We start from the raw sequence: 8,313 nt of genomic DNA on the forward strand, positions 1-8,313 counted from the left end.
TTCTAGATAAATCAATATAAAACAATCATGAGTTTAAGCGCAAGAGATCTAAGAACAATTTCTAAGAAAGATAAGAACAAAGGGACAAGAAACTTACCACAATAACCCAAGTCAAGCGCTTAGAATTTCAAAGTGAACTCAAGAGGGCTTAGTTCCCCATTAGTTCTTAGCAAAAACAAAGTACAAATTAGAGAGTTTTCTTGGATTACAACTTGAGAAAAATTGGATAATAGAATATCAACCTAAGAACCCCTTAAAAACCTCCTCCCTAAAATGGAGTTTTCTAAACTCCCCCTTTGACCCATTAAGAGCTAGGAGTTACATAAAAATGGTCCAAGTACTAATTTACTCCAAATTGACTATCTAGAGAAAAAGAGTTACAAAAGATGGTCAAAAGGGGATATTCCATCCGGGAGAGTCGCGGGCGCGGCAGGGAGCCGCGACCGCGGACGGGTCCTGAGCACATGTGACCGGCACGGTGAGAACCGAGACCGCGGCCGGCTGGCCGTGCCCGCGGTTTTGCCTCTGTAAGTGTGTTTTCCCTCGACTTCTAGCGTACTTTGGCGACTTCGCTACCGACGCCTCGTAAGCTTCATTATGTTGCCCAAGTGAGTGAAAACGCCCCTTTTTGCCGTCTTAGGTGCTCCTTTGGCGCCATCAAGATTGCGCCTATAAAGTTCCCCCACACTTAGATCTTGCTCGTCCTCGAGTAAGCTTGAAGGTCCGGGCGAGCAGGGGATAACTTGAACTCTCCAACTATGCATCCAAAAATCTCTCTCTAACACCTGTTTTCAACAAAAACAACAAAGACTCCGACCCTACAAGAGACTACCCAAAAAGACGAAACCAAACATGTTGCACACAGCCCCTTCTTTGCCTGTTCTGGATCTTACGCAAGCACATTCACGATAGATCTAAAAAGTATGTAATGGTTGTCTTAGTCCAAATGATATATGTATGTAAATTATATTAAATTATACCAAAGACATTTTCTCTTCCTAGCATGCATCGTCCAATGATAGACAAATATAAGATCCTAAACCCACATACCAAACATGCCCTCACGAATTCATGCTCTATCCTTAAATGGCACTTTAAAAACATGCAAACACATCTAAGACTAACCACATGGCAAGGTGTGAAACAAATCAAGAGACGTTCATAAGTCACAAAATCTACTAGCACTTGATTTGTAAATTTTTTTGGGGACCCGGACGTTTTTTATTCGAACCGGCCCAATTTTTATAAGAGTTTTTCATGTAGCAATCAGAGGATCGAAACCTCAGTGCTGTTTCAACCTCGGATATCGCATGTTCATCAGGCAAACGTTAGAAGTTTTTTTCTTTTATTTATAAGAACTAAACACTACGTCGTGTTCTTTGCATGCTTTTATTTTATTTGTGTGTTTTCAATAATGTGACAATTTCCCGTCTCAATCAAGTTATGCAAAAACCTCAGCACCTAGGGCTTCAAAAAAGATATATAAGCAAGTTCTAAAGCAAACACCCAAAGAAGAGCACTCCTAAGTGACAACACGCCTAAGTAATGAGAATCGGTCCATACATAGTCCTATCAAAGTCCGCATGCTCCAAATAAATGTCCACAACATAATAAAACACTATCATCAACATAATGCATTTGCAACCTTGAAGAACCAAAACATACTCAAAAGATCCAAAGCATATGCACTCGTATAAGAAACAACCAACAATGCAAATCATGGGGTGCAACAACCGACTCAACAAAACAAAACAAAATACACCAAAAGAAGCTAAAACACAAAATCAGCAAAACAAGATAGAAAGACTAAAAAACAAACTATATGTATGTGACATGAATACCAAATCCCTCCCCCACACTTGAATCACGCATTGTCCTCAATGCAGCAAAAGAGGACTAATAATAATGAGGCGAAAAGGAAAAAGTAAGCAAACCTCACACCGCGGGTTGCCTCCCGAGCAACGTCTTTGTTTAACGTCGTTGGCTCGACGTGGTCCGGAATTCTAGACGTCGGACCCGGGCTCCTCGAGAGCCAATTCTTCAACTACCGCATCAGAAAAGTTCTCATGGTAAGGTTTCAACCTTTGACCATTTACCTTGAACACATTTTGCTTGTCCGTGTCGTAAAGCTCCACCGCTCCATGGGGAAAGACACGGGCCACCACATAAGGACCATTCCACCGAGAGCGTAACTTTCCTGGAAAAAGTTGAAGGCGAGAATTGTAAAGAAGGACCTTATCTCCAGCCTTGAAGTCCTTTCTCAACACGTTCTTATCATGCCATGCCTTCGTCTTCTCTTTGTAAATAACAACGTTCTCATACGCTTCTCTTCGAATTTCTTCTAGCTCATGAATTTGGAGCGCCCAGAACCCTCCCACTTCTTTCATCTCCATGTTGCACTTCCGGACCGCCCACCAAGCCTTGTGCTCGAGCTCAACGGGAAGGTGACACCCCTTTCCAAAAACCAACCGGTAGGGAGACATGCCAATGGGTGTCTTGTAGGCGGTACGGTATGCCCATAAAGCATCATCAAGACGGAGTCTCCAATCTTTCCTATTAGGGCCCACCGTCTTCTCAAGAATCCCCTTGATTTTCCTATTAGACACCTCGGCCTGCCCATTGCTTTGCGGATGATAGGCGGTAGAAACTCTATGGGTGATACCGTATTTTTTGAGAAGATCGCTCACCGTCCTATTCACGAAATGAGTTCCTCTATCGCTCACGAGAGCCTTCGGGATCCCAAAACGAGAGAAGATGTTCTCCTTCAAAAAACTAGACACCACTTTCGAGTCATCAGTCCTGGTGGCCTTTGCTTCCACCCACTTGGAAACATAGTCCACCGCAAGCAAGATATATATATTCCCAAGAGAGTTAGGAAAAGGTCCCATGAAATCGATCCCCCAAACATCAAAAATCTCGCAAAAGATTAATGGTGTTTGTGACATCTCATTTCTACGGGAGATTTTCCCGACTCTCTGACACCGGTCACAAGCTTTGCAAAACGCGTAAGCATCTCGAAAGATGTGCGGCCAATAAAAACCGGTATCCAATACCTTTCGAGCCGTCTTATTTGGTCCAAAATGACCCCCGCATGCATAAGAATGACAAAAGTAGAGAACCGATTGTACCTCATTATCCGGGAGACACCTTCGGATAACCTTATCAACACAATGCTTCCAAAGGTATGGATCATCCCACACGTAATACTTGGCCTCACTCTTGATCTTGTCTTTTTGCGCTTTGGTGATGTTGGGAGGAAAATCTTCTCGCACCAAGTAATTGACCAAGTGGGCATACCACGGCTTGAGGGAACCGAGGGAGAGCAGCTCAGCGTCGGATCCGCGACCGCGGAAGGTCGACCGCGCTCGAGGTTTTCTCTCTGGTGAAAGATGTCGGGAAAACTCTGAGGATCCGTGACCGCGGCAGGTGGACCGCGCCCGCGGTTTTGACACTGTATGCAGGGCGTAGAGAGATTCGTCCGGGAAATCTCCAAGTGGTCGCAACGTTAACTCTTCATGCTCATGGACGATCCGACTAAGATGGTCGGCCACCGAGTTCTCAACCCCCTTCTTGTCTCTTATCTCGACATCGAACTCGCTCAAGAGCAAAATCCACCGAATGAGTCTTGGCTTGGAATCTTTCTTCGTCATTAGGTAACGAAGCGTTGCGTGGTCGGTGTGAATGATCACCTTCGTGCCCAAAAGGTATTGGCAAAATTTATCAAGGGTGAACACCACGGCGAGGAGCTCTTTCTCGGTAGTCGAGTAATTTCGTTGGGCCCCATTCAATGTCATGGAAGCATAGTAGATCACATGCATAGCTCTTCCAATTTTCTGACCAAGAACCGCCCCTACCGCATAATCACTAGCGTCACACATGATCTCAAACGGAAGAGACCAATTGGGTGCTTTGATGATGGGCGCTTCGGTGAGGTGGACTTTGAGAGTGTCGAAGGCTCCTTTACACTCATCATTGAACATGAACGCCACTTCCTTCTTTAACAACTCGCACAAGGGGGAGGAAATCTTGGAGAAATCCTTGATGAACCGACAATAAAAACCTGCATGGCCTAAGAAGGAACGCACTTCACGAACATTAGCAGGATAACGCAAGGACTGAATCACATCAATCTTTGCCTTATCGACCTCGATACCCTTGGACGATACTATATGACCTAGCACAATACCATGATCAACCATGAAATGACACTTTTCCGAGTTCAAGACCGAATTGGTCTCAACACATCGTTCAAGCACGAGTGTCAAATGGTGAAGGCAAGAGTCAAAACTATCCCCATGTACCGTGAAATCAATGATAAAAACCTCGATAAAGTGCTCAATGTATTCGGAGAAAATACTTACCATACATCGTTGAAACGTCCCGGGTGCGTTACATAACCCAAATGGCATCCGGCGGTATGAAAAAGTACCAAATGGGCAAGTAAACGTCGTCTTCTCTTGATCTTTCGGAGCTATGGCTACTTGAAAGTAGCCCGAGTATCCATCGAGGAAACAATAGTAAGGCCGTCCGGCAAGCCTCTCGAGCATTTGGTCAATGAAGGGCAAGGGGAAGTGGTCCTTTCGAGTCACCGCGTTCAGCTTGCGGTAGTCGATACAAACCCTCCACCCTTTTTGTGCTCGTGTAGGAACCATCTCACCTTTGTCGTTTTCTACCACGGTGATCCCTCCTTTCTTCGCGACGACTTGCGTAGGACTGACCCACTTGCTATCCGAGATAGGGAAAATCATATCTGCTTGGAGGAGCTTCAACACCTCCTTCTTTACTACCTCCATCATGGGTGGATTGAGTCACCGCTGAGGTTGCCTACTAGGCTTGGCTCCGTCTTCTAGGAGAATCCGGTGCATACAAGTAGAAGGGCTTATTCCCTTGATATCGACTATAGTCCATCCGAGAGCCGTCACATTCTTCTTGAGCACCTCCACCAACTTCTCCTCTTGAACCCCCGTAAGTGTGCTAGAAATGATGACCGGGAGGGTGTCGTTCTCGCCTAGGAAAGCATACTTCAAATGCTCTGGAAGTTGTTGTAGCTCAATTAACGGTGCTTGAACTATAGAAGGAAGAGGTCTTTCAGCCTCAAGGGTTAGTAACATGGGCCCACCGGCCAAAAATGGCTCTTTCGAGTCCAAGTGAGCTAAAACTTCACGCATGTCGGGAAGACATAGTGAGGTCTAGTTGCGATGAATCGACTAAGCTATTCTCTAACGCGGATTGTAGCTCATCCAAACCATATACATCAAACGTATCTTGCACAATTGGATCAATCACGTCGATAGAGAATAAAGAGTTATCATCACTAGGGTGTTTCATAGCATCATAAATGTTATAGCTCACAACATCCCCATCAAACTCAAAAGTGAGTGAACCACTTGCTAAGTCAATTCTAGTGTTGGCCGTTTTCATAAACGGCCGCCCAAGTAAGATAAGTGAGTCCTTAGCCTCTTGTGCCATGTCTAGGACAAAGAAATCTGCGGGAAAAATGAGGTTATAAACCATAACCAATACATCCTCAACTATCCCTTTCGGGTAAACCGAAGATCTATCGGCCAATTGAATCACAATTCCCGTTTCATTCAAAGGTCCTAGGCCGAGCAACTTATACAAAGAATAAGGCAAAACGTTAATAGAAACACCTAGATCTAGCATGGCAGTATCTATCTTAGTCTCACCAATAGTGCAAGGAATGCTTACCATACCCGGATCGCTACACTTCTTGGCCACCTTTTGTTGGAACATCGCGGAGACGCCTTTGCTCACTTTCACCTTTTGTTTCCCCTTAAGCTTTTGCTTTCGTTTGATCGTGCAAAGCTCCTTTAATAACTTAGCTTACCGGGGCACGCTCTTGATTAGCTTCAGCAAGGGAATGTTGACTTCGCACTTGCTAAATGTCTCGAAGAGCTCTTTGTCATCGACGGGTCTTCGAGTGTCCTTAAGGGCTTCCGGAAAAGGTGCGGGAGGCTTTTCGGCCCGGAGAGGAGGGAAATTTGGACGTACGTAGTTCTCTTGGCGAAGACGGAAGTCCCCTCGATCTTCATAGTACTCCTCCTCCACCTTCTTCGCTTCATTGTCTGTTACCTCAAAGGCTAATCCGCGCCCGCGGTCAGGTGTCCGCGCCCGCGGTCAGGTGTCCGCGCCCGCGGATGATCAGAATTCTCGGACTCTCTTACAGCAGCTGAGCCGCAACCGCGGTCAGGGGACTGCGCCTACGGAAATGTTTCTGCGGCCCCTTCTTCGTCTTCTCCCGGTTCAGCTATGGGGGCATCTCCACACACCTTACCACTTCTTAAATTAATAGCACTTACATTAGCCCTTGGATTCACCACCGTTTGAGATGGCAAACTCTTGGAATGTTGTTGATTCGATTGAGAAATCGCGTCGGCAAGTTGGCTAAGTTGCTTCTCAATGCTCTTTATGCTAGACTCCGTTTTTTGAACATGAGAGGTGAAGTGAGTGGACAAGGAATTCAGCATATCCTCGGTAGATGGCTTAGGAGGTCCGTAGCCCGGTGGTTTGTTGGGTTGATAAGGAGCCCGGTATTGGTGGTTCGGTTGAGCTTGAGATCGGAAATTGTTTTGTGCCCCAGCCGGATCACCATATCGGAACCCTGGATGATCGTTCCACCTCTGATTATAGTTATGGCCTTGGTTATCAAAACGAGGTCTAGGAGGCCCATACCCCCCCCCCCCACGGCATTGACGTCAGCGGTGGTAGTGTCATGGAGTCGTGGACACATATCCGTGGGGTGGGTTTCATTGGTGCAAACCCCACAAGCCCGCGCCGGCGGGTCATTGGTCCTAGTCAAAGCCAATGTCTCGATCATGCTCTTGAGTTCGGCCAAAGTATTGCTCATATCGGTTGCACTAGAGTTCGCAGCATGAACTCCCTTTCTTGAATAGGTCCGACCAAAGCTTCTCGTGCCATCGGCTATATCATGGATCCGGCTCATGGCTATGTCGGGCGTCAAGTTCAAGACGCTACCATTGCAAGCGGCATCTATGATCCTCCTCTCTTGATCTAGTAACCCATGGTAGAGGTGGATTACTAATTCCTTCTCGTCGAACCCATGGAACGGGCAACTTGCGCACAACCTCATGAAACGCTCACAATAGTCGTAGAGTGTCTCATCATCCGCTTGCTCAACATTGGCGATGGCTCTCTTCAAGGCGGTAGACTTCCTAGCGGGGAAGTACTTGTCGAGGAAGGCCTTATATAGCTTAGGCCAAGTGTCAATGGATCCCGCCGGAAGGCGGTAGCACCAATTTCTCACGGTGTCCTTCAAGGTGAAACCAAAGGCCCACATCTTGAATTGCTCCTCCGTGACATTGGCTGGCTTGCTACACATGCATATGTCGTGGAATTCTCCCAAATGCATGATGGGATCTTCACCGGCTAAACCATGGAACTTCGGGAGGAGGTTGATGACACTGGACTTAAGCCCAAAGGACACACCGGCATCTAATGTGGTACGACGACCGCCAAAGGTTGTTGAGCAAGGTTGGGAGCCGTAAGCTCTCGTAGCGTACGAGCGGGCATGTTATCCACAACAAGATTCTCTAGGGCTTGCCTCAAGTTTCCTTAAATGCTTCCGCTCGATTTCTGAATCAAAATCAAGAAGAGGTGAATTAGTGGAACGGGTTTGGACCATCAATGGACTCCACACCGAGAGTAGTCACACAAAAAAACTTAATAAAAAAGAACCGTTGCTCCCCGGCAACGGCGCCAAATTTGACGAAGGCTAAAGTCGCTTTGCCTCGTCAAAGTAATAAATCCAAACTCCCACTAGAGTATAATGGTAGTAAGGGTCGTACCCAAGGGAGCAAGCTTTTTGTTTAAGGTTTTTCTATGTGATTAAGAAGTAACCAAAGGGGAGGTTAAAATGGTTTTGTTACGAAAACAACAATTAAACACACAAACGTTGAGAGAAGTATTAAGATTAAAGCGGTTCACTTATCCATTCTAGCAACTTGACTAGGTCGGTGGATCATAGAATCTTAACACCCAATGTTCAAATCAAATCAAAGCAAAATGTCCTACTCTTTGTTCATAATTAGCAACTAGTCCAAATAGTCCTAGAGGCCCTAATCATGCTACAACCACGGAAATACCTAGATTTAATAGCATAATTGCATAAAGCACAAAGATAAGTAGGTTCATGCAATACCATTGACAAATAGTCGGTACTTGACATGAATCTAAGATCTCTACCCTAAAATCAACCACAAATAGTTCATGAGAAAAGGGTTTGCCACAAAAGGTTTAGACTCTTCAAATAGAATTATCTAAACCTAGCAAATT

General features: G+C 45.7%; 1 pseudogene; it reads right to left on the reverse strand.

Moving 5' to 3' along the window:
* Positions 1 to 345: 345 nt before the first annotated feature.
* Positions 346 to 7,551, reverse strand: LOC141250614 (uncharacterized; annotated as a pseudogene).
* Between the last annotated feature and the right edge of the window lie 762 nt (positions 7,552 to 8,313).

Source organism: Phyllobates terribilis, unplaced genomic scaffold (assembly GCF_046119375.1).
Source record: "Phyllobates terribilis strain yellow unplaced genomic scaffold, ASM4611937v1 Scaffold_5941__1_contigs__length_48099, whole genome shotgun sequence".
Taxonomy (NCBI): Eukaryota; Metazoa; Chordata; class Amphibia; order Anura; family Dendrobatidae; genus Phyllobates; species Phyllobates terribilis.